At 41.5% G+C, this 27,775-nt stretch overlaps 1 long non-coding RNA gene across 1 annotated transcript in view; it reads left to right on the plus strand.

Moving 5' to 3' along the window:
• Positions 1-26,815, plus strand: part of LOC140478801 (uncharacterized) — a 216,297-nt gene extending 189,482 nt beyond the window's left edge. Inside the window, exons 2-3 of the long non-coding RNA XR_011960870.1 lie at positions 21,987-22,051; positions 26,657-26,815. This is a non-coding gene — a long non-coding RNA (uncharacterized lncRNA). The remainder of the gene's footprint in view (positions 1-21,986; positions 22,052-26,656) is intronic.
• Positions 26,816-27,775: the final 960 nt, after the last annotated feature.

The following is a 27,775-nucleotide window of genomic DNA, read 5'->3' on the forward strand; positions in this document are numbered from 1 at the left end:
TTTTTAAAGATTCATTTGGACCTGGATACTTGTCAATCCACAATTCCATCTGTATCACTTTACCTGTCATTGTAATTTTGCTAAATTCCACTCTGCCTACCATCCCTTTACTTACAGCTATTAATGGAATTTTTTTTGTCAGTGTCATTTTGACAATGTCCCTCTTTAGTTTCACCTAACCGCTTTGATTGCTACTCGTTATCATGGCTCACTTTAAAATTTTACTTCTTATGTTCTGTGTCTTTCCCAAAGACTGAGGCGTATGGTTCCAGTCTCCCCTTGTCAAGGGTCACGACCTCTACAGAATTGCCAGAAGAGTATCACGTGGAGACCACATTGAAAGTCATATTCTTCTGTTCAAAAGCAAAATACTGTAGATGCTGGAAATCTGAAATTGAAAAAGAAAGTTCTGTAAATGCTCCAGTCAGGCATTAGCAGTTCAGAGTTAACCTTTCAGATTGATGTGACGGAAGGTCACTGACTTGAAATAGTGGAATGAACGTTTTCCACAGGCTTTGAGCTGGGTCATATAGGCTCCTAAATCCAGACTTGCTGGCAGAGAGATTGTTCAATCCATCAGGGAATGTCTGCTTAAATGGCCACCTCACATTCAACATCCTTTGAAGAATGTTTTCCCAGGAAGTCCAGAGCTGGCTCAGCTGCTGAGATATCACCAAGTACCATGACCGACAGCATACATGCCCAAAGAAATGGGAATTCATCCTGCTCTTGCATCAGATTCTTCAGTCATGAGAGCGTCCACTAAAGAGAATGAAGTCACTTATAACTTGGGCTTGCTTGAATGGTGAGGAATCTACCACCCAATACAGCAGAGAGGCTGAACTGTTGGTAGGACTGGGATAATTGCTGCTGATGTCAGTTAGAAATCTCAATGGGAACCTCAATGTGGAGATACTCTCACTAACCTGGGTGACATCAAAGGGAAAAAAAATCAATGAAGGGCTGGCCGGCCCATTAATATTAAGGGAAATGAGCTGCAGTGGCATCTTTTTATGGTCATAACTCTGTCAATGAGGTGTGGAGCCTCTGGTTCTAATGACCCTCTCCACCCTTTTCTCTGCTGCAAGTAAGCTGCCACCATTGAATTGTCAACATCTGCTTGTGGCCAGGTTCTGCTCCACTGCTAGCAAAACACCAACCAGAGGAAGGAAAGGTCTATCTGACAAAGGCTTTCTGTTTGGGCCACTGCAAAAATTCTTCCACAGGATCAATGCTGAATGGTGCTTTGTAATACCCGACAGCAGAAGAGCAGCATAAAAATAGCTTCACATTTCAAAACTCAAGATAATCAAGAAAGTTTAGCATGATTTCACCAGGAAGAAATCATCTTTAACTCATTTATTGGACTTCTTTGAAGGTGTATCATCTTATGGATAAAGGGTAGCAGCACATTACTTGAATGCTCAGAAGGAACTTGATAATGTTCCTCATCAGAAAATTAAAGCTCATAGAGTCATAGAGATGTACAGCATGGAAACATGCCCTTCGGTCCAACTCGTCCACGCCGACCAGATATCCCAACCCAATCTAGTCCCACCTACCAGCACTCGGCCCATATCCTTCCAAACCCTTCCTATTCATATACCCATCCAAATGCCTCTTAAATGTTGCAATGATATTAGCCTCCACCACACCCTCTGACAGCTCATTCCATACACGTACCACCCTCTGTGTGAAAAGGTTGCCCCTTAGGTCTCTTTTATATCTTTCCCCTCTCACCCTAAACCTATGCCCTCTAGTTCTAGACTCCCCGACATCCACAAAAAGACTCTGTCTGTTTATCCTATCCATGCCCCATGGTGTAAGCATGGAGAGGGTTTTGGCTGGCTGGCCACAAATAGTGATGTAGACGTACAATGGTCTGATCCTCAGGGTGTGATGAGTGGAATTCTGCAGAGATTTGTGCCCGTGCCTCATCTTTTTAAAATTCACATCAATGTCTTAAATGAGGGAGTGAAGTTATGGCAGCTGCACTGATGACATCAAGTTAGGTAGGAAGATATGTTGTGCAAAAGGCAGAAGGAAGTTGTAGACAGATAGGGATGGAGATATCATGAGGGAAAATGTGCAGTTGCACTTTTGCAAAGAAGAATAAAAACTAGTATATTACTTAAATGGAAAACAACTGCAGAATTCTGAGGCACAGAGGGATCAAAGTGTTCTGGTTCAAGTCGTCACAAAAATTTAGTTTGCAGATTCAGCATGCAATCCAGAAGACTAATGGGATATTAATCTTTCTTATAAGAGATTTTGAACATAACAGTAAGGATGTTATGCTTCAATTGTACAGGACATTGGTGTGACACATATGGAATACTGCATGCAGTTTTGGTCTCCTTAATTTAAGAAGGATATAAATGTATGAGAGGGGGTGCTACCTGACCTGCTGTGCTTTTCCAGCACCACTCTGATCTAAACGCATGGAAAGAGTGGGTTGCCTTATGAAGATTGGTTAAACAAGCTGGGCTTGTTTTAACTGGAGTTTTGAAAAGTGAGGGGTGACTTGATTAAAGTGGATAAGATCCTGAATAGTCTTGAAAAGGTGGATGTGGAAGTGATGTTTCCTGTTGTGCATGAGTCCAAAACACTGCTTTACACATTAGGGTCATTCTTTCAGCTCAGAGATGAGAAGCATTCCAATCTCTCAGAAGGTTGTTTGACTTTGGAACTCCCTGCCTGAGAAGGCAGTGGGTACTGTGTTGAAGGTGGGGCTTTGAGTATTACTATGACAGAGCAGATAGATTCCTATCAGGCTGGGGAATTAAAGGTTATCAGGATTGATGGGAATGTGGAATTCAAAACACAAACACTTCAGCCATAATCTTATTGAATAGCAGAACAGGCTCGAGAGGCTGAATGGTCTATTTGTATGGTCATGTATACATTCATAAGGGATCAGCAATAACGGCTGGCCTTGCTGAAAGTTTGAAACGTTTTATTGGTTTTGCTGTTTTAGTTGTTGTGTTGCGATGGTAGTGGCCACGTTCCTGTTTTCTCTGTTACTCATTTCAGTTCTCCTGCAGTTTGCTCTGACTTAGTTGATGAAACGTTAGTGACTGCATTCTTTGATTCATCATTCTGGGTGTGTTCGAAGTGGCTGCAATTGTGGTTGTGGCAGGATGGCAGGTGTTTGCTGCTCTGCTGACTCTGACGCATTTCTGATGGGCTGGACCCATTCGTGGGGAGTGCTTTGCCCAAAGAACTCCAAACAGAGGTGACGTTCATTTAATCTGTCCAATGAACGGCCCTAATTCTTATATTACTGTGCTCTACTATTCAGAAAAAAACAAACTCCCTGTTGGAGCTTTGAGATCCTCTGTTACACTACCATAATGTTTTATTCAGCAATGTCTCTGAAACTCCACAATGCTAATGTTCCACTCAAATCATCCTAGTACAAACTGACTTCCACGCCTTCTGTTCTCAGTGTTCTGAAGGAGGTCAGTCCACAATGGACTACATTCCTCACGCGCTACAATCCCTGGGATCTTTCCAAAGGGGTCAGAGTGATCACAGGTTCAGCCACTGCTGGGATGTAATTCTAGTGATCTGCTCCCCACATATAAATCTGGTAATTCTTACTAGCTGGATATATATCTGGCATTACAAGGATCAGATGACACTCACTAATGTAACAACAATGCACAGAAATTCATCCACAAGTTTGGAAGCCATTTTGCCACAGGTGTGATGCTGCTCCCCCTGTAGAGAACTGCACTTGATTCTTGTAACAATGTGTTCATACAAGACTACTTCAGGTTCACTTTATTCATTCTCTTATTATAAGACAGCACTCGCATTCCAGAAACCAATCCACTGACCATTTGTGACCTCATTTCGAATGGAAAAATAACTTTGCCTAAATGTGGAGACCAAAATTGCACACAATCGTACAAATGTAATCTCATCAAGTTCCTGCACAACTGCAGCCAGACGTCCTGTGTATGAACTAGCCTGACAATTGCTTTCTTTTGCTGTTGGCCTTTTGCCATAGTCTATTAGGTTACCACAGTGCCGATCGATCAGGATAAACTGGTCTGACAGTGAAGAAAGCAAAGAGTTATAAATATGCATAAAGACTAAGGAAGGTTGCAGCATGTGTGTCAATCAGCTTACTGCAATCAGGCTTTATGCATGCATACAGTTCCCGTCACCTCATGCCATTACAAATCCTGCCTTGTGTTGTCAATTACTGGGGGAAACATTCGGACTGAAATGTGTGGGAACTCCTACTAGTTGTCTTGTCACTGATATCGATGCTGACGTGAATACTGATTGGCCATATTCAGTAGGATCTCTGGGACCTGCTGCCCATTAACAATACCCCTTTGTTAATCTAGAGAGAAATGTAACTCCTGGGATTTGTGGGTGTTGCAGGCCACTCATGCAGTGAACAGTCAATCCGATGCCACCTTTGAAACAATGCTCTCATTTCCACACCCCGAGCAGAAAGTGTTATTAGAAGGAGCCTTAGAAAGGAGTTATTAGAAAGGCAAATGTGCATGATATAAATAAAGGTAAGGTTCTGCAAGATTCAAAGATTGTGTGGATGGAATGTGTTTCAGTTCAGGGGGAACTGGCACCAGTACTGCAACTATTCAGGTAGGACGGGCTTCAATTGAACTATACTGGGATCAAAATTGAATAACTACAACTTTAGAGAGGAAGTTAAATTAATAGGAAAGGTGTGGGGGTGGGCAATTGTGTGAGAAGAAATAAAGGATTACAAAGCAAAAGGATATGATTGCATTTTAGGACATCGATTAGAAAATAATACTGAAGGTGGGCCAAGAAGGGGCAGATTGTGCAAACAAAGAAGAAGAAGGCAGAAAATGGGTTTAAAAATGCTAAAAAGGAAATGTTAAATGCTTTTTACTTAAATAAGTGTAGTATTTGTAACAAAATAAATGAACTAACTACATAAATATAGGTTAATGGGCATGTTTGTAAAGCTGCTACAGAGATATGGTTACAAGGATATCCAAACTGGGAATATCCAGTGATTTTTCTAAAAGTAAAGCAGGAATATAAGTGTGGTTGGGTTAGTATGAGTTGGTACAGGACAGAATTATTATGATAGGAATGACTTTGGATTGGTTAATGTAGAATCCAAACGTGTGGATGTAAGATAATTAGAGGAAGAATTTATTGGTAGGAGTAGTCAACAGCTTCTTAACAGCAACTATACTACAGAGCCAAGAATAAATCAAGAGATAATGAGGACATATAAAGAAGGCTGCACATTAGTCATGTGTGATTTTAATCTTTGTGTAGTTTGGGTTAATCAGATTGGCAGAGATAGCCATGAGGAAGAATTTATAGTTTATGTATTCAGGGCAGATTCTTAAAGCAATATGTTGTGGATCTAACCACTGATCATGCCATTCTAGATCTGATAATGTGTGTTGAAGCTTGTTTATTAAATGATATCCAAGTAAAAGATCCCCCAGGGAACAATAATTGCAACATTGAAGAATTTAGCATCCACTTTGAGAGGGGGAAACTTGGGGCAGAACAACTGTATTAAATGTAGATCAGGATAGTTCCAAAGGAATGAGGGTAGAGCTGGCTAGAGCAGACTGGGAAAGGAGATTAGCAGCAAAAAATGGTTGAGAGGAAATGGCAAACATTTAAGAAAATAGTTCAGGACTCAGCAAAGTTATGTTCCAGTGAGGAAGAAGGATTCTACGAAGAAGATTAGCCAACTCATGGTTAACCAGAGTAGTTAACGATAACAGCATATTGAAAGAAAAACAACATTCACCATGGGAAAGATTAGTGGGAAACCAGAGGATTTAGAAACTTTCAAAAACAAAGATGGCAAAAAATGGTAAAAATAATCTTTTAGTTTGAATTTGAGTTTGATTTATTGTTGTCACAAGCACCGATTTACAGTGAAAGTGTAGTTTTTTTTATCCCATACAGGCAGATTGAACCATACAAAGCCCATTAGGGGAGCAGAGCAGGATGCTGAATACAATGTTGCAGCTACAGAGACAAAGAGAGCAGAATTAACTTTAAGGCTTTTGTTCCAAAGTTTGGTAACAGTGGGGAAGAAGTTGGAATTCAATCTGTTTGTATTCAAACTTATACCTTCTGCCTGATGGAAGAGATTGGGAGAGAGGATAACTGGAGTGGGAGTAGTCTTTGATTATGTTGGTTGCTTTCCCAATGCAACGGGATGTATAGATTGAGTCTATAAATGGAAGGCAGGTTTGTGTGATTGACTGGATTATGTTCATGACTCTGTTGTTTTTTTGCGATCTTAGGAAAAGCAATTGCCATACTAAGTAGTGGTACAACCAGATAGGATACATTCTATGATACATCTGTAAAAATTGGTAAGGGTTTTGTTGACATGCCCCATTTCCTTAGCCTCCTGAGGAACTAGAGATGTTGTTGTGCTTTCTTGATTGTCATGTCAATGTGAGTGGACCAGGACAGATTACAGGTGATTATCACTCCAAGGAACTTGATGCTCTTGACCATCTCCACTGCAGCACCAATGATACAGACAGGGGTATGTTCACCACTTCACTTCCTGACATCAATGACCAGTTCCTTCATTTTGCTGATGTTCAGGGAGAGATTGTTGTCTTTATAAAATGCAGCTGAGCTATGCCCCTGCTTTTCAAATGTTCACTTAACGCCACTTCACTTTTATCAAAGACCTACATTAGTACCTGTTTTCATGCATCCGAAGAAGATTTTCGCTTTAATGAAAAACGGCAAGATTTTCCCCATATGAATCATGCATCTTCACTTTATCCCATTATCAGTTTACGAAAAATTTCCTGGGAATGCTTTACTTTTGGATAGCGGGGAATACCTGTATCTCTTCTCTGTACTTTGTCTCGTCATTCCTTAGGATCCAACCCACTACGATAGGGTTATCAGCGAACTTGTAAATGGAGTTACAGTGGAGTTGGCCACATAGTCATGAGTGTATAAAGCTTTTGTAAGAGACTGTATACAAAGCCTTTCAGGGCACTGGAGTTGAGGATTATCATGAAGGAAGTGTTGTTGCCTATCGTTCTTGATTGCAAAATAAAAACTCAAGTTGCTGGACAAGCTCAGCAAGTCTGAGGAAGGGTCACTGGATCCCGAAACATTAACTCTGATTTCTCTTCGCTAATGCTGCCACCAGATGTGCTGAGCTTTTCTGACAACTTCTGTTTTTATATCTGATTTACAACATCCTCCACTGATTGTGGTCTGTGGGGCAGGAAATCAAGGATCCAGTTGTAGAGGAGGAAGCAGATTCCTAGGTCTCGGAATTTACAGATGAGTTCAGTTGGAATTATGATGTTGAAGGCAGAGCTAAAGTCAATAAGTAGGAGTTTGACGTAGATGTCCTTGTTATCTACATGTTCCAGAGATGTGTGTAGGGCTAGGGAGATGGTGTCTGCTGTGGATCTGTTGTGAAAATAGCAAATTGTAGTGGATCAGGGTAATCTGGGAGGCTGGAGTTGCTGAGTGTCATGACTAACCTCTTGAAGCACTTCATAATGATGGATGTCAGAGCCACTGGGTGGTAGGCTTTAAGGCATGCTGCCTGATCTTTCTTTTGCACCAGGATGATAGTAGTCTTGTTGAAGCCTCAGATGAGAGTAAGGAGAGGTTAAAGAAGTAGAATAGAATCCCTACAGTGTGGAAACAGTTCCTTCAGCTCAACAAGTCCACACCGACCCTCCAAAGAGTAACCCATCCAGACCCATTCCCCTACATTTACTCCTGACCAATGCACCTAACCTACACATCCCTGAACACTATGGACAATTTAGCATGACCAATTCACCTAACCTGCACATCTTTGGACTGTGGGAGGAGACCAGAGGACCCAGGGGCAACCCACGCAGACATGAGCAGAATGTGCAAACTCCACTTGGACAAACAGTCGCCCGAGGCTGGAACCGAACCCAGTTCCTTGGTGGTGTGAGGCAGCAGTGCTAACCAATGAGCCACCATACTATCCTATGTCTGCAAATACTCTGGCCAGCTGGTCCACGCAGAATCTGAGTGCACAGCCAGGGACTCCATCCAGGCCAGTCGCTTTCCCTGGGTTCACTGTCGAGAAGGCCGATCTGACAACTGGCGGTGACTGTGGGTACAGGTGCCCCTGAGGCTGTCAGAGCAGGTGACATCATTTCACGGACCTTCTGTTCAAAATGAGCGCAGAATGGCTTGCCCTCATCGGGGAAGGATGCAGTGCTGCTAATGATTTGACTCAACTTCACTTTGTAACCAATTCTATTGTGTAAACCAATCAATATGTGTCCATGTGGTTAGTCTGGGACTCTAGCTTAGTGTGGTATTGTCTCTTGGCATTTCTGATGGCATTGCAAAGGTTGTAACTACATTTTCTGTATAGGTCAGGGTCATCCGACTTGAATGCCTCAGACCTGGACTTCGCTAAAGAGTGGACCTCCCAGTTCATCCATGGTTTCTGGTTGGGAAACATTTGGATTAACTTCCTTTGCAATCAGTCATCTGCATACTTACCAATGAAATCTGTGACGTTGTGGCACACTCATTTCGATTGACCACTGAGTTCTGGAATATGGGCCAATCCATCAACTCCAAAGAGACAGATGGGAGCTTATCTCTTACTAGGCAAAAGTGGGTACTGCAGGTGCTGGAGATTAGATGAAGGGCTTTTGCCCGAAACGTCGATTTTCCTGCTTCTCGGATGCTGCCTGACCTGCTGTTCTTTTCCAGCACCACTCTAATCTTGACGCTTATCTCTTACATCAGACCAGCATTATGTGCCTTTTTGTATTGGATTCTCACGCTTCTGTTTCTGGTTGTAGGCTGGGAGAGGGAGTACAGCCTTATGGTCTGCTTTACCAAAATGTGGGTCGGGGATGGATTGGTAGGCATCTTTAATGGTTGTGTAGCAATGGTCTAGGGTGTTTGGACCTCTGGTGGGACAGGAGGCATGTTGGTGATGTCTTGATAGCACACTCTTGAGGTTGGCCTGGTAGAAGTCACTGACTACAATGAACAATGCCTTGGAGTGTTCCATCTCAAGACCATTTGAGGTGCTGTATCTTCCATCAAGTGCTCTCTTCACTTTCACTTGGGGTGGGATGGAAATTGGTGTCACTACAGCAGAAGTAAACTCCCACAGCAGGTAGCGGGGACAGCAGTTCACTATTAGATGTTCTCAGTCTGGGGAGCAGTAACTCATCAGGGTCACCAGGTCTGAACACCAAGAGGCAGACCCCACTGCCCTTTGCCTTGCCCGAGGAGCAGAGGAGGGGTTTACTAGCTTAACTTTGCACTTCGAGGAATGAGAAATATGTAAGCTGATTAGGGGACTTGACAGCATAAAAATGGAAAGGTTGATTCCTCTTGTGGGAGAGTCTAGTACCAGAGGGCATTAGAGTAAGTGGTCACCCAGTCAGGACAGAGATAAGAAAGAGTTTCTTCTCTCAGAGGGGAATGAATTTGTGGAATTCTTTACCACAGAGGGCTGCCAAGGCTGGGTCATTAATTATTGTCAAGGCTAAGATAGACAGGCTGATCATTAAGGCAATCGAAGGTTATGGGGATAAGGTAGGAAAGCAGACTTGAGGATGATTAGATCAGCCATAATCCCATTGAATAGAGTGGAGCTAAAAGGATAGGCTGAATGACCCAATTCTGCTCCTACATCTTATGGTTTAATCGAGTCTGCAATTTATACCTTGGGGCATCATCGTTTTTTTTGTTACAGCCAAAATCCAAGGTAGACGCAGGAATAGCACCTCAAACCTGCTTTCTAATTCAATAAGATCACAACTGATAGAGTCATAGAGATGTACAGCATGGAAACAGACCCTTTGGTCCAACCAGTCCATGCCGACAAGATATCCCAACCCGATCTAGTTCCACCTGCCAGCACCCGGCCCATATCCCTCCAAACCCTTCCTATTCATATACCCATCCAAATGCCTCTTAAATGTTGCAATTGTACCAACCTCCGTCACTTCCTCTGGCAGCTCATTCCATACACGTACCACTGTCTGTGTGAAAAAGTTGCCCCTTAGGTCTCTTTTATATCTTGCCCCTCTAACCCTAAACCTATGCCTTCTAGTTCTGGACTCCCCGACCCCAGAGAAAAGACTTTGTCTATTTACCATATCCATGCCTCTCATAATTTTGTAAACCTCTATAAGGTCACCCCTCAACCTCCGACGCTCCAGGGAAAACAGCCCCAGCCTGTTCAGCCTCTCTTTGTAGCTCAAGTCCTCCAACCCTGGTAACATCCTTGTAAATCTTTTCTGAACCCTTTCAAGTTTCACAACATCTTTCTGACAGGAAGGAGACCAGAATTGCACACAATATTCCAACAGTGGCCTAACCAATGTCCTGTACAGCTGCAACATGACCTCCCAACACCTGTACTCAATACTCTGACCAATAAAGGAAAGCATACCAAATGCCTTCTTCACTATCCTATCGACCTGCAACTCCACTTTCAAGGAGCTATGAACCTGCACTCCAAGGTCTCTTTGTTGAGCAACTCTCTATAGAACCTTACCATTAAGTGTATAAGTCCTGCTAAGATTTGCTTTAAACTCCATCTGCCACTTCTTAGCCCATTGGCCCATCTGGTCAAGATCCTGTTGTAGTCTGAGGTAACCCTCTTTGCTGTCCACTACACCTCCAATTCTGGTGTCATCTGCAAACTTACTAACTCTACCTCTTATGCTTGAATCCAAATAATTTATGTAAATGACAAAAAGTAGAAGACCCAGCACCGATCCTTGTAGTACTCTACTGGTCACAGGCCTCCAGTCTGAAAAACAAACCTCCACCACCACCCTCTGTCTTCTATCTTTTGAGCCAGTTGTGTATCCAAATGGCTAGTTCTCCCTGTATTCCGTGAGATCTAACCTTGCTAATTAGTCTCCCATGGGGAACCTTGTCGAATGCCTTACTGAAGTTCATATAGATAAAAACAATGACTGCAGATGCTGAAACCAGATTCTGGATTCGTGGTGCTGGAAGAGCACAGCAGTTCAGGCAGCATCCGAGGAACAGTAAAATTGACGTTTCGGGCAAAAGCCCTTCATCAGGAATATTCCTGATGAAGGGCTTTTGCCTGAAACATTGATTTTACTGTTCCTCGGATGCTGCCTGAACTGCTGTGCTCTTCCAGCACCACTAATCCAGAATGAAGTCCATATAGATCACATCTACTGCTCTGCCTTGTCAATCCTCTTTGTTACTTCTTCAAAAACTCAATCAAGTTTGTGAAATATGATTTCCCACGCACCAAGCCATGTTGACTATCCCTTATCAGTCCTTGCCTTTCCAAATACATGTACATCCTGTCCCTCTGGATTCCCTCCAACAACTTGCCCACCACCAACGTCAGGCTCACTGGTCTATAGTTCCTGATCTCATTATAACCTCAAATGCACATTCTTGCAAACCCCTGATAATCTTTCAATCCTTTCCTTCATCAGAATGCTTCCACCCCTGCCTTAAAAAAAATCATACTTTGCTTCCATCAGCTTTTTCGGAAAAAAGTTCCAAAGACTCTTCTTGCTGTCAGAAAATGTTCTGCCTCATCTCTGTATTAAATGGGTGACTATTTATTTGGAAACAAAGACTGTTGCGTAAGAAGAAACATCCTCTCCATATCTATACTACAGAACCCTCAGAGTCTTATATGTTGCTTATTCTTCTACTCTAGTGAACTCTAGTTTGTTAGCCTGTCCAACCTTTCCTCATAAGATAACTCCCTCATTCCAGGTATAAGTCTGGTAAATCTTCTCTGAACTGCCTCCAACACATTTGTATCCTTCCTTAAGTAAGGTGACCAACACTGTGGACAGTACTAAAGATGTGGTCTTACAACTGTCCTGTGTACATTAAGCATAACCATCCTACCTTTTTATTTAATTCTTGTTATGATAAATGAGAACATTCTGATAATTTTCCTAATTGCTTGATGTATCCACATGCTAACCTTTTGTAATTCATGGAGAAAGTGAGGACTGCAGATGCTGGAGATCAGAGCTGAAAATGTGTTGCTGGAAAAGCGCAGCAGGTCAGGCAGCATCCAAGGAGCAGGAGAATCGATGTTTCGGGCATAAGCCCCACTTTCTCCTCGAAGATTTTAACCTACTGCGAATCCTCTTGCGAGGATGCCTTCCTTGAAGAAGCTCACTTCCTCCCTCTACAAGGATTTCAGTGAGTCCCTCTCTCACTGCACACCCCAGGTCATCATTCCTGAAGAGGGACTTATGCCTGAAACGTCGATTCTCCTGTTCCTTGGGTGCTGCCTGACCTGCTGCGCTTTTCCAGCAACACATTTTCAGTTTTGTAATTCATGCACTAGAACACTTAGATCGTCCTGCATTTCAGAGTTCTGAAATTTCTCACTATTTAGATAAGGTGTTTTTTGTTCTTTCCTGCTAAAGTGGGCAGTTTCACATTTTCCCACGTTGTACCTAATAGTCACGTCTTTGCCCACTCACTTAACCAATCTACACATTTTTGTTACTTCCTTATGTCCTCTTCACAACATGCATCCTGCTGATCTTTGTATCATCAGCAAAAAGGATGATTTCTCAGGCAATAGAAACAGTAGTCAAGTCCATGCTATCATGGGTGGTCCTAATACACAGAATGGGAGGAAGAAGAACAACAGGACTATAGTGATGATGGATTCAGCAGTAAGGGGAACGGACAGGTGTTTCTGTGGCCACAAAAGAGACTCTTTAAACCCTTCTTAGTGCAGGGTTTAAAGAGATCTCAAGAGTGGTGGCAGGGATTTCCAAAGGACAGGGGGGAACTGCCAATCATTGTGGTAGATATTGGTACTGACAACATTGGTTATTTTAAAAAATTTAGGTCCCAGATGTAGGGGTTTAAGATGTAAATTAGAAAAGGAGGACCTCATAGGTAGTAATCTCAGAATTACTACTCGCGCATAATGAAATATCAGAATGAATACATGACAGAAAAACTGGTGTAGGAGGAAGGAATTGAGATTCCTGGGACACTGAGACTGGTTCTGTAGAAAGTAGGACTGGTATAAAAGCAGAATGGGTTGCATCAGGGCAGGGCAGTGTCCAATGTCCTTGGAGGCGCTGTTTGCTAGCACTGTGAGGGAGTATTTAAGCTCAGGAAACTGAGCAAGGCGACAGAGAAACAAAGCTAGAAACAAATGGCAGAAAGGTAAGAAGCAAAAATGAAAGGCAGAACAACATGGGAGAAGAGTTAATGGGGCCACAGTGCAAAATAAAGCTCAGGTGGCTAACAAGGTTATAAAGACATATTTAAAGATTTGCCTTCTCAACTGCTAACTAAACTTGCATGTAAACCTGAAGCAAATCCTGAACTAGGAATCCTGAGTCTCTGTGCTTCTGATTTCCAATGTGTTTCCCTGTTAAGAAAATAGTCCACGCCTCTATTCTTCCTACCAAAGTGCATAACCTCACACCTTTCCACACTGTATTCTAGTTTCTACTTCTTTGCCCATTCTCCAAGCCTGTCAATGTCATTCTGTAGCTTCCCTGCTTCTTCCCCACTACCTGTCACTCCACTATATACTGATAAAATGTCTTGGGGTTTTCCTTGATCCCATCTGCCAAAGCTATTTCATGGTGCCTGTTAGCCCTCCTAATTTCCTTCTTAAGCCACCCCCTGCACTCCCTAGAGTTTTGAAGGGCCTCCCTTGTTGTTAATGGACTGTACTTCCTTCTTTTTATCAAAATCTTGATCGTCTTTGTCATCTAGAGTTCCCTGGACTCGTCGCTCTTGCCTTTTACACTTAGAGGAATGCCAGGGTCCTGAATGCTAACTATACTATATTTTTATAGGACTTCAATTTTCCAAACTTAGATTTACCTGCAAGTAACTGCTCCCAGTCTATGTTTGCCAGATCCTGTTTGATAATATTGAAATACACCTTCCCCCGTTTAGACACATTATCAATAAGCCTTTCCATAATGACTTTGAAGCCCACAAGGTAATGGTCAAATACTTAAAATGCTCGCTCACTGAACTTCAACCAGTTTTGACCAGCTTAATTCCTTAGGATTAGGTCCAGCACAAGGTGACGGTCATGAACTGCCATCTTGGACTGATATAGGGACACCAACAATGTTTTAGGGTTGAAGTTCCAGGATTTCAACCCAGTGATAATAAAGGAATAGATATACATCCCCAGGTCAGGGTGGTGCGTGAATTGATGAGGAAGTTGAATGTGGCGGTGTTCCCATGAATTTAAAAAGTGTTGTTAATGGGAGCCTGGCGAAAACCCAGTTGAACTGTCAAGAACATCTCAGCAGATCTGGAGTCACGTATAATATAGACCAACTGTCCATGCCACGACAATGGATTTCCTTCCCCAAAGACCGTGAGTGACTGAGGCTAGTTTTCAGACATAGTTTCGTGGTCACTTTTACTGAGATCTTTATTTAATTCAATGAATTACAATTCCACAGCCACCATGATAAGATTGGAAATCATCATCAGGCAGGCCTGTCGGCATTGCTAGCCATGAGACCGCTGCAGGCACAAGCTCTCATTACTGCTCAACCAGGAAGTTTTAAATGTGACTGCCAACAATGACTTGCTTACACCACTGTCTCTAGTGCTTTATCCATGGTGTGATTGAGTTGAAAAAATCAGGACAAGAGGATCTTGCTTTTAATTGGGGTGGCACGGTGGCTCAGTGGTTAGCACTGGTGCCTCACAGCACCAGAGACCTGGGTTCTATTCCTATATTGAGTGACTGTCTGTGTGGAGTTTGCATGTTCTCCCCATGTCTGCATGGGTTTCCTCCGGGTGCTACGGTTTCCTCCAAAGGTGTACTGGTCAGGTGAATTGACCATGTTAAATTGCCCATAATGTTAAGTGCGTTAGTCAGGGGTGGATGTTGGGTAGGGGAACAGGTCTGGGTGGTTGCTCTTCGGATGGTTGGTGTGGACTTGTTGGGCCAAAGGGCCTGTTTCCATACTGTAGTGAATCTAATTTAAAGGCTTTGTGTAATTATGCATGGAGTCAATGAATTATCAATGCACATCGATATAAATGGTAATAGGATGGTTGCAATTACACAACAGAAGTACCTGCATCCTGAACAGCATAAACAGGAAATGACAGACAGAACTGAACAATCCCACAATCAATAGTCCAGATCAAAGCTCTGCAGTCCTGCCACATCCAGTCCTGAAGGTTGGTGCACAATTAAACAACTCCTTGGAGAGGGCCTCCCCACAAATATCACCATCCTCAATGATCGTGCAATTTAGCACATCAGTGTAAAAGATCAGGCTGAAGGATTCGCAGCAATCTTCTTTCAGAAGTGCTGAGTGGGTGATCAATGTCAGCCTCTTCAGTGTCCCCAGCATTATAGATACCAATTCGTTTTCACTCCACATGAATTTCAGAAGAAGTTGGAGCCACTCGATACTGCAAAGGCTACAGGGCCTGATAATATTCTGGCAATAGTACTAAAGACTTATGCTCCAGGACTTGCTGCTCCTCCAGCCAAGCTGTTCCAGTACAGGTACATCACTGGTATCTACCCAACAATGTGGAAGATTGCCCAGATATGTCCTGTTAACAAAAACCAGATTAAATCCAACTTGGCCGATAACTGCCTCATCAGTCTACTCTCGATCATCAATAAAGTGCTGAACAGTGCTATCAAGTAGCCCTTGCTGAGCAACAATCTGCTAATTGACCCAGTTTATGTTCTGTCAGGGCCATTCAGCTCCTGAATTCATTATAGCCTTGTTCAAACATGGACTAAAGAGCTAAATTTCAGAGGTGAGGTGACAGTGACTGACCTTGACATCACAGCTGCTTTTGACTAAGTGTGTTTTAAAGGAATCTTAGCAAAACTGGAGTCAGGAGAAAACTTTCAGCTAATTGGAGTCATACCAGACAAAAAGATGGTTGTGTTTAGTAGAAGTCAGAAGCCTCAGCTGCAGGATATCTCTGCAGGAGTTCCTCAAGGCCGTGTCCTAGGCCTAACCATCTTCAGCTGCTTCATCAGTGACCTTCCCTCTATCATTAGGTCAGAAGTGGAAATGTTCGCTGATGATTGCACAATGTTTCTGTACCATTCACTGTCAGATATTGAAGCAGTCAATATTGAACTGCAACAACATTTGAACAATTTCAAGGCTAAGCCTGACAAGAAGCAAGCAACAATCACGCCACACAAATGCCAAGCAATGACCATCTCCAGTAAGGGAAAATCTAACCATCATCCTATGACAGTCAATGGTATTACCATCACTGAATCCCTCACTATTAAACTCCTAGGGGTTACTATTGATCAACTGAACAGAAGTCTCCTTGTACAACCGTACCACCCAAAATATCACCTGTAGAAAGTACTGTGGTGCAGTGTCTGACTGGCCAGTGGCATAACTTTCATTCTGGTTCTGACAGATCTGAATGCAGTGCAGGGGCCTTGCCTGCTACTTGGACTCCTGGTTTCAAAAGCTCATCGAGTGCCATCACTGGGATCTAGATCCCATCAGGATCACAGCTCTCCATCCACCTGTTCCCTGATAACTCCACAGAATTGTTGAGGTGCTGACCCTGTAATCAGTAATTCTCTTCCTTTGTAAGCTTCACGGAGATGTGTATAACTTCACATTTTGCCACGTTATACTGCATCTGGCATACATCTACATTTAGTTTATTTGTTTAATTTAGCAAATTTACTACACTGTATTCAACAAGGTAACACGGAAAACCAGAAAACTGCATCTAATAGAGTAACAAAGGAAAGTGAAGGGTACACCAGCTAATAGAGTAATGGGACAATTGGGGAGATTGACATAGCCCACTGCTGGACAGTAACATGGGCCCCCTTGACTGAGGGCAGCTGACCAATCAGAGAATTTGCCTAGTTGTGCGACTGTAGCAATTGGCACAGCACGGCAAGGCATGAGTGCAGTCAAGTGCAAAGTGAGAAGACACTAAGAATGTCAAGAGCAGATCTGAGATGCAGCCTGCTCCAATCCTTGACCTAGCAGCATGACCATGCACAACAGTGTTTCTGCTGTAGCTTTTCAATGCTGGCTGCCAGTGTACCCTACAATGCCCGTCTGTGCTTGTATAAGTCACTGCCAATGTATTGGAGAGGTGCTCATGAGAGGTTGGCAGATGCTGGATGCCAGAGTCTGTATAATAGGGATGCATGCTGCTGATGCACATGGATCATGTCTTGAGCAGCAATTTGGTCTGATGCTGCCTGTTCTGAACAACATCCATGTTGTAAGTTCCATTCACCAGTTACCCACCATGGTGTCCAGGCTGAATTTTCCCCATGTCTCATTTAATTTGACGAGTTTAGCAAAATAGAAAGCTGAGTACTAATGAGGTGAGTTGAGTCATTAACAATGTGTTTAACTAGCAATAATCCTCCTTAATTGACAGCTCACTGATGCCTAGGGAGAAACCAGCCACACCACTTGTCTGAAAAGTAAAGGAAAGAGTGAATTGTTCCCAGAGTCAAGATAGATCTTACCAGACTTCTTATCTGATTATGCTGCACATGTCAGTGCTGCATTGACCCCTGTAAGCTTCTGTCCTCTCTAACAGAGTAATACAGGAAACTGGAAACTGTCTCTAAGACAGTATTACAACCACCTTGGTCCTCTTTATTTGAGTACCACAGGAAGCTCAGACACAATATTTAACAGAGTAACACAGGTAACTGGGATACAATATTGAACAAACTGACCCAGGAAACTGTGACAATGTATCCATCAGACTAACATAGGAAACTGGGGCACTTTATCTCAAAGTGTCTAACACAGACAACTGGGATAGTATACCAAACAGGCTAATGCAGGAAAATGGAATACTGCAGCAGTGGGACATTGGGAATTCATCCACTATCTCTAAGAGAGTAACACAGGAAATTGGGACACTATTTAGCAGTGTGACATTGGGAACTGGGACTTTGTATCTAGCAGAGTGACTCAAGTAATTGTCAATTTTCTTATTGTTACCTGGATCTGGTCAGAAGTTCAGACCACAATCGTATCAGGGGAAAGATGTTTGCTGAATCATTTTTAAAATTTTGTGCTGATGGATACAATTAGTCTCTGGGCGTTAAGAAAGACTGGAATTAATGAATGAGCAGAATAATTAATGTCAGTGAGTAATGGATGGTGGTGATAATGCTGTCTGTCTGAACTCTGTCCAAGTCCTATTTGATTCCTAACAAGCACCATTTTAATGATGTCTCGCAAAATACCTGAGTGAGTTGATAATACTCAACAATGTTTGTGCATGAAATTAAAGTTCCACTGATCACTTTCCTCACTCACTTTGGTGCATGTTCATGATCTGCAGTATTTTAATATGAAAACAGGCATCATGTTATTAAAGGTGTTATGTAATCTGTCTCATTCTTTCTTTGATCCTTAATCTCCTTCCTCACTTTTCCCAGGAGTTGATTAGTCTGACTGTCCCTAAAACCCTGCAGCAAATGCTTGGTTCAACCATAGAGATAATGTGCAATGATTCTTGGATGTTTACTGTGCAATTAACTCACAGGCTCACCTCCAGAATATTTCTCCTCACCTTGATATCTTGCCAGCCAAGTTCTGCCACTTAGCAAGGATTCCAAAGTATTCATTTAGTTTGAAAATCGACACCTCTGGGTTCCAGAGGGAGCTCAGGGTACAGGGTAGGACACATCGGGTTTATTGCTTGGCATGAGTTTGCTGAAGAGTTGAAAAGTTTGGTGCTGGAAAACCATAGCTGGTCAGGCAGCATTGGAGGAGCAGGAGAGTCGATGTTTCGAGCATAAGCTCTTCAGCAGGAGTTTATGCTCAAAATGTCAATTCTCCTCCTCCTCAGATGCTGCCTGACTGGCTGTGCTCTTTCAGCACCACAATTTTCGACTCTGATCCCCAGCATCTGCAGTCCTCACTTTCTCCATGAGTTTGCTGAAATTTGGATGAGTGGAAAATCTGCTGATATTCTTGAGGCATGCAAGCTTCTCAGGGGACCTGACAGAGTAGATGTGGAAAGGGTGCTCCCCTAGTGGGAGAATCTGAGACCACAGGACAAAACTTCAGAATAAGGAGTCACACATTCAAAAGGGCAATGAGAAGGAATTCCTTGTCTCAGAGGGCTGTGAATCTATGGAATTCTTTACAGCAGAGGGTTATAGAATCTGGGTCATTAAGTATATTCAAACTGAGATACACGGATGTTTAATCAATAAGGGATTCAAGGGTTATGACAAAAAAGTAGGAAAGTGGAATTGGAGATTATCAAATCATATGTGATCTCATTGGATGAGGAGAGTCCACTAGCTCGATGGTCTACCTCTGCTTCTATGTGTCGTATGGTGTCTCATTCAAACAATTTCTGGTGTAATATGCATCTACACTGTTAGCAAATAAAAATAGTCTGTGATGTATGACTCCATTCTATAGTGATTGTAATAAGATCAGCCAGATGGACCTCATAGAATATGAGTTCTTTAAATGGGACTGTTAATCCGATCTAATCAGGTATCCCTGGCTGACAGATAAAAAAAGAGGAGTATCAGTGGAGTTACTTCAAATTCAATTTTTAGCTACTTTTGTTAGGTTGGGTCATACATGAAGAGGATTGGATATGGGGCAGGGGGTTGGGGTGGAGGGTGTTCTGGAAATATGGCTCAATATACAACCATTCACACAGGACCAGTCCTGTACTCAGCTGATGCTCACACTTATATGTGTCACTGGGATACAAAACAGTATTCACTTGGCAAGTTTTGAGAAGATTTGAAGCTCAGTTTGAGGTTATGGATGTAGGTTTGCTCACTGAGCTGGAAGGTTTATTTTCAGATAATATCTTCAGTGAGCCTCCGAATGAAGCACTGGTGGTGTAGTCCACTTTCTATTTATATATGTTTGGGTTTCCTTAGATTGGTGATGTCATTTCCTGTGGTGACAACATTTCCTAATATGATGTCATTTCCTGTTCTGTATCACAGTGAGTGGTAAATGGGATCCATGTCAATGTGTTTATTGATAAAGTTCCATTTGGAATGCCATGCTTCTAGGAATTCTTGTGTGTGTCTCTGTTTGGCTTGTCCGAGGATGGATATGTTATCCCAGTCAAAGTAGTATTCTTCCTCATCCATATTAAGGATACTAGTGGGAGTGGGTCATATTGTTTTGTGGATATTTGATGTTCACGTATCCTGGTGGCTAGTTTTCTGCCTGTTTGTCCAATGTAGTGTTTGCTACAGTTCTTGCGAGGTATTTTGTAAATGACATTAGTTTTTCTTGTTGTCTGTATAGGGTCTTTCAAGTTCATTAGCTGCTGTTTTAGTGTGTTGGTGTATTGTGGGCTACCATGATGCCAAGGGGTCTGAGTAGTCTGGCAGTCATTTCCGAGATGTCTTTGATGTAGGGAAAAGTGGCAAGGGTTTCTAGATGTCTTTTTGAATACACTGCAATCATCCCAACATCCATAAGCAAAGCTGCATTAGAACATTATTTCAGTGAGCCACTACACACTGCAGCACAGAGGAACTATGCAGAGCAGAGGAAAATCACCTATACAGTAAATTCAAAAAGAATGGGTACTCAATGAACACAGTCTGCTGATATCTTGGCAAAAAACCCAAACAAGCAGACAAAACATGTCCAGATACATGAAGATCAACTGGCCAAAAACAACATAACCCACCTTCACTAGTATCCTTTCATACAGATGAGGATGGACACCACTTTGACTGGGACAACACATCCATCCTCGGACAAGCCAAACAGAGACATGCATGAGCATTCCTAGAAGCATGGCATTCCCACTGGAACTCTATCAACAAACACATTGTCTTGGATCTCATTTACCACCCACTGAGAAAAAGAACAGGAAATGACATTACCATGGGAAATGATATCACCACCAGAGATGACATCACCAACCCAAAGGAAATCCAAACATATATCAAACTAAAAAATGGAGTTTTAAATGGATTTATAAATAGAGGCAAGGACAACAAAAGTGAATAACTTCTGCTAAACCTATATAACACAACCCCATTGTGATTACAGTTTCCAATTCTGGTCTTTGAAGAGAGTGCAGAAGAGATTTACTAGAAGTGTTGCAGGGGTGACAGATTATAGAGAAGTTGGCCTTGCTCTCCTAAGAGGTGGAGGTGGTACTGCAGATGCTGGAGATTAGACTGCTGCCTGACCTGCTGTGCTTTTCCAGCACCACTCTACTCTTGCTCTGCTAAGAGCCTACAATACTGAGAATTTGATGGAGGCTTTTACAACTATGACCTGTGTAGGTAGAAAAAGTAAAAACTGTTGCAGAAGCCTTGTTAATCAAATGGCCCAAATTTAACTTAATTTAAGTTGATTTGCAAAACTAGAAGAAGTTACATGAGGAAACATGTTTACAGAGTGCGTTTAGGATTTGGAATGAACACCCTTCCTTCTATTGTGCAGATATAGATTTCAAAAGTAAATTGGACAAATACTGGGAGAAATAGTATACAGCAAGAATGGCCTGAGGCAGTGGGTTTCTCTTTGAAAGATATACTTAATGGACAGAATGGTCTCCAGAGCATTGTTCTATTCTGTTGGACCCCAAATTGATTGCAAATACGCTCAACAAAACATATTGAGTATTAGAAGGGAATAAGGAGGGGAGTTAAGGGGCCCCTAAAACAGGAGAAGAACAGAGCTCATTTGGCATCTCACTTGCAGCTGACCAACCAGGGTTTGACCCATCAGCCTTTTTGATGGCAGCTCACCCACACTGGAAAAAGAAAAACTAACATCTAAGTACAGAAGCATACGTCCCACTGATCAGACAATTTGTTAAAAGACCTTCATCAGGATCATTCAGTAAAATTGCCCATATTCTGAGTCAGTCTTTGGTGTTACATTTACACTGTACTGCCCTGGGTGATGTCATCTGAACTGTAGCATTCATTACCCAGTCTGTTAATGAGTCTGATTGTTTATATATAGAACAAAGGAAACAAACACAGAGGAACTCAACAGGTCTGGCAGCATCTGAGGAGAGAGAAACCGAGGTAACATTTCAAGTCTGGTATGACTCTCCATTTTCTGTATTTGTTTCAGATTTATAACATCCGCAGTATTTTACCTTTATCACAGAAGAAAGGAGTTGAATTTGAGAACAAAAATGTTGGAGTGAATATCTTTTGCATTTTTAATTCAATCGCAAAGAGTTAAACTCAACAAATTTTGAACATGAATTTGAAAAGAAATATGTATTAAGAGATGAATAGGTATTTTGGGTATTTTCCAAGACTTCTCTCTAACTTAATGTGTCAACCTGATCACACCCTGTACAGAGATAATGCTCTCCTTCTGTTTCTCGTAAATGTTCAAATTGAGCTGGAGTCAAACAGTAAATATGATTTAAACTCATCAAAATGGAGCAACATATCTGATCCAGCTCACGGATTTAGGAGATTTAAAATGTCCAGCTCAGCATAATAAATGGAATAACACAAAAATATAAATGAAACTAAACTTAATTCAAAAATAGGTAGAAAAGAACGGCAGTTTAAATGTGTTTATCTGTAAATGAGCTATTTTCTACAGCACTGATCTTCTCCTTCAGTCACGCCACAAAACTCTAGTTACTTAATGCCTTGCTTTCAAATGTTCATTGTGTTTTACTGATGTTAATGCAGCTACCATTTTTTCCATATTCTGAGTCCCTTTTTCTGGTGACATTAGTTATCTGCAGATCCCCATGGGAACTTGCATCTGACATTTAAACTGCAATCGGTCAGTTAGGTTTCACTTTAATTAGAATAGCCAGATAATGCCTAGATTAAGTGGGCCTAGTTCAAGTACCTCAAAGGTACTAGGGGTGAAATTCAACTTCACTGCAGGCACAGTAGATTCAACTTTGACAGACCTCTGCTGTAAAGAATGACATTGGTTTATTTCCCGTCCAGAGAAGTAATTCGTCTTCCTCTCTGTCCGAAAAGGGCAATTTATAACTCTGAAATATAACTCTGCCCTCTGAACCTAGACTCTCTCAGGGAAACAATCCCTGTCAAGTTCCCAAATAATCTTGCATGTTTCAATATGATTACCTCTCGTTCTCCTAAACTTCAATGAGAATAAGACCGATTTGGAGATGCCAGTGTTGGGCTGGGGTGTACAAAGTTAAAAATCACACAACACCAGGTTATAGTCCAACAGGTTTAATTGGAAGCACACTAGCTTTCGGAGTGTCGCTCCTTCATCAGGTGATAGTCGAGGACTCAATCCTAACACAGAATTTATAGCAAAAATTTACAGTGTGATGTAACTGAAATTATACATTGAAAAATACCTTGAGAATCTGTAGAGTCTTTCATCTGTTTGAATACCATGATTGTTTCACTTCTTTCATGTGTAAATCACAAAAACTTTTGTTTAAAGTTGCATTCTCAGGTTAGCTGTAACAATGGGTGATAGCAAGACAATATGTTGAAGGTGTTAGCCCCCTGTGTTCTCTGTCTATGCCATGATGTTGAGATTGATTCTAATCTAAAAGGTGAGATAACAGAGTTTTACATGAATTCATGCAGTTTTTGAGCAAAGTGTAATGTAACTCTGCAAGTACAAATTCACACAAAATATATGTGTGCATGTGGGTCTTTGTGTGTGTGTGCGTGTGTGTGCGTGTGTGTGTGTGTGTGTGTGTGTGTAGTGTCTTAAGTCTGTGAGGGGGTGCATGTGTGAGTGTGGCAGTGTGTTTGCATGTCTGGGGTGGGGGGTTGTGAGTGTCTGTGAGAGAGATTGTATGTGTGTGTGCATGAGTGTAGAGTGGTCTAAGTCTCTGAGAGGTTGCCTGTGTGAGTTTGGGAGAGTGTCTGCCTGTAAGGGTGTGTGTATGTGCGTGTCTGTGTATATGTGTGTCTGTGTGTATGTGTGTATAGGATGAACCCAAGGTCTCGGTTGAGGCCCTCCCTATGGGTACCGAACTTAGCTATCAGCCCCTGCATGGCCACTTTTTGCTGCTGCCTGTCCAAAGGTCCACCTTGGATGATGGTCACCCGAAGGTCCGAGGTCAAATGTCCTGGACTGCTGAAGTGTTTCCCAACTGGGAGGGAACCCTCCTGTCTGTTGATTGTTGTGCAGTGCCCATTCATCCGTTGTCGTAGCCTTTGCTCAGTTTCCCCAATGTACCAAGCCTCAGGGCATCCTTGCCTCCCATATGGAGGGCCTCAACCAGGACCTTGGGTTCCTGTCACATTACAGGTGACCACCATTGCACTATACATACACAGACACTCCTACACACACACACACACACACACACACACACACAGAGGCACTCCTATACCTCCTATACATGCATATACACGGACACACATATACACAGGCACGCACACAGACACCCACACACACCCTTACAGACACACACACTCCCACAGGAATCCTCTCAAAGACTTAGACCACTCTACACTCATGCACACACACATACACATTCCCTCACAGACACTCACAACCTCCCACCCCAGACACGCATACACATTCCCACACTCGCACATGCACTCCCTCACAGACTTAAGACACTCTACACTCACTACTCCCAACCCAGACAGACAGACAGACAGACACACACACAGACAAAAACCCACATGCACACATGTATTTTGTGAGGTGAATTTGTACTTGCAGAGTTACATTGTACTTTGCTTAAAAACTGCATGAATTCATGTAAGACTCTGTTATCTCACTTTTTAGATTAGGATCAATCTAAACATCATGACATAGACAGAGAACACAGGGGGCTAACACCTTCAACATATTGTCTAGCTATCACCCATTGTTACAGCTAACCTGAGAATGCAACTTTTAAAAAAAGGTTTTGTGATTTACACATGAAAGAAGTGAAACAATCATGGTATTCAAACAGATGAAAGACTCAACAGACAATCAAGGTATTTTTCAATGTATAATTTCAGTTACATCACACTGTAAATTTTTGCTATAAATTCTGTGTGTTAGGATTGATTCCTCGACTATCACCTGATGAAGGAGCGACGCTCCAAAAGCTAGTGTGCTTCCAATTAAACCTGTTGGACTATAACCTGGTGTTGTGTGATTTTTAACTGAGAATAAGACCAACCTACTCAAACACTCCTCGTAAGAACATTCCTCTATAACTACAATCCAACTAGTGAACCTTTTCCAATCCCTTTTCTTAAATAAGGGGACCAGAACAGTGGTCTGGCTAGTGCCTTGTACAGTTTTAAATCAACCTCCCTATTTTCACAATGCATTCTCTTTGAAATGGTGGTTAACATTTCATTTGCTTTCCTTAATACCCATTTAATTTGCATGCTAGCTTTTCATAATTTATCCACAAAATCTCCCAAATCCCTCTAACAATGCAGCTTTCTACAGCCTTTCTGAATTTAAATAAGATTCAGTTTTTTTATTCTTCCTGCTGAAGTGTATAACCTCATATCTTCCCCATTATATTCCATCTCCATTTTTTTCAAATGATCAGTCGATTCTTTACTGTCCAGTTATAATAGATAATGGACACTCAAATGTCCAGTTATAAAAAATATTCAATCCTCCACTGTTTGGTTATAATTATCATATGATCCATTACTGTCCAGTTAATGCAGACTGTCGGCCCTTAAATGTCCAGTTGTAATGATCTCTCACTCCATCACTGTCTGATTGTATTTGCTGGTTGAATTCCTATTGTTCAATTGTAATAGATGGTTAATCCTCTTCTGTCTAGTTACAGAGGTAGAGAGATTCGCTACTCTCCAGTTATAAAGATCAAACATTCCTCGACTGTCTGTCTACTAAGTCTAATCATTAGATCAACTATGTCCAGTTATAACTGCTGATCAATCCTATATTGTCCATTTATGTCAGACAGTTGATTCTATAATGACTGGCTACATTGGTTGGTTGATTTTCTATTGTCCTGTAATAATGTTTGATCAATCCTCTGCTGTCCAGTTGTAGCCTGCTTCTGTTTATGATAACAATCAGCTAATCCATATACTGTCCAGTTTTAACAATCCATTAATCCTGTAATATGCAGTTCTAATTGTCAGTCAATCCTCTATCTACTACTGTCCAGTTATAATAGTTGGTTGACCTTAACCTATTCAATTATAAAGCTTTGACAATCCCCTGTGGTCCAGTTATAACAGTCACTTGAACCTCTACAGTCCAATTATAAAGTTGGCCTATCCTTTGCTGTCTGTTTCTGACAGTCAATTGGTCCCGAACTTTCTTATAATGTTCGGTTGTTCAGATACAATGGCCAATCAATGCTTTGTTTTGGGTTGTTATGTTTGGTTGATCCTTGTGATAAGTGTGTTTAATACATTGTTTTTGTTTTTGTTTCTGGAATATGGACCTTTTTTAAACAACAAGAGGTAAATGGGTTTAAGTCGTTTGGACTATGACTTAAATGCTTCATGTCTACGACAGCATATAACTTCAGCTAACTACCTAGTAGAGCACTGTAGTGTTAATGGATAAAATGTCCATACTGTTAGGTCTTTGACAGGCAGAGTAAATGCTGTGAGATGGTTAGTTTCATTTGACTTCTGAACAGAAATTTTAAAGTTTTCATTTTGAAGAACCCTAGGGCTCATTTCAGAAGGTAGAACAGTTTTTGTTTTCTCTTGTAGCAGGAGAATTATCAGCTCAGGAGAAAGCAGTGACTTCAGCAGAAGTGGCTTCTAGTCTGTGAGCTTCCAAACCAGGAGAGTTTATATAGAAATCTTGAAACTGTAAGAACTGAAAAAGTTGAGGCCATCAGAAATGTGATATGTTCATGCCAGCAGACTTAGAAAGGAATTGTAAAATTGTTTTTGCCGTTCATGTAAAACAACTGGGAACAGTTATTAAAATAAAGATTTTTTTAAAAAATTGAGTCATGGTCTTTTTCGAGAATTGAGGTCTCTGCAATGGATATTGTTGGGAAACAAGCTTCAACACTGTTTTGATGTTTATGATAAGGTCTTTCTTTTATATATATCATTGGATTTTAAAAAAGAAACCTTCTTTTGTCTAATAACTTATGTGCTGTTGTTAAAGAACACCTATAATCTTGCATGAATATGTTTCAGTGACTAACCACCACTAAGTATTCAACTGCAAAAAAACACGTCTGATATATCAGGTCAAGTTCAGTTCTACAATCTGACCTGTTCATTATTACCATCAGCTGGAATCACAACTATGGTGGCTCTTGCAGAACATGAATTTATTGAATTTAAGAGAGATCTTTTAAAGAAGCATCATGTGAGGTTCTGGATGTAAAAATGGAGACTTCTGGTGAAGTGTATTCTATGGTTTGGACTTTGAAAATGGCTCTGAGTGTTCTTAAGAGGTTTCTGGGAGTAAATGACATAACAGTAGATTATTTCACAGCTTTAACTAAGATTAACCTAAGACAGCTAGCAAGTAAATTAAAAGTTCTTGTATGGATAAAAAAATTAAAGCAATTATCCAGCATTCAGACGTAAAGGAGGGAAGCCCAAACCTTTTGTATCATCCACTAGAATTAGCTAAGTTTCTATTAGAAATGAAAAGTCTTAATTTAGATAGAAAAAGAGAAATGAAAAGGGAACGTCTTTCCATAGAATCTACTGAAAAGGGAGAGAAAACGGACAGTCAAGAAAACTCTTAAATAAAATGGAGAATTCTGGAGAAACCCAACAGATCCCGCAGTATCTGAGGAGGGGGAAGCAGTGTTAACATTCTAAGTCTAATATGACTTTTCTTTGCTTAATTCTTTCTTAAAA

Source organism: Chiloscyllium punctatum, chromosome 6 (assembly GCF_047496795.1).
Source record: "Chiloscyllium punctatum isolate Juve2018m chromosome 6, sChiPun1.3, whole genome shotgun sequence".
Taxonomy (NCBI): Eukaryota; Metazoa; Chordata; class Chondrichthyes; order Orectolobiformes; family Hemiscylliidae; genus Chiloscyllium; species Chiloscyllium punctatum.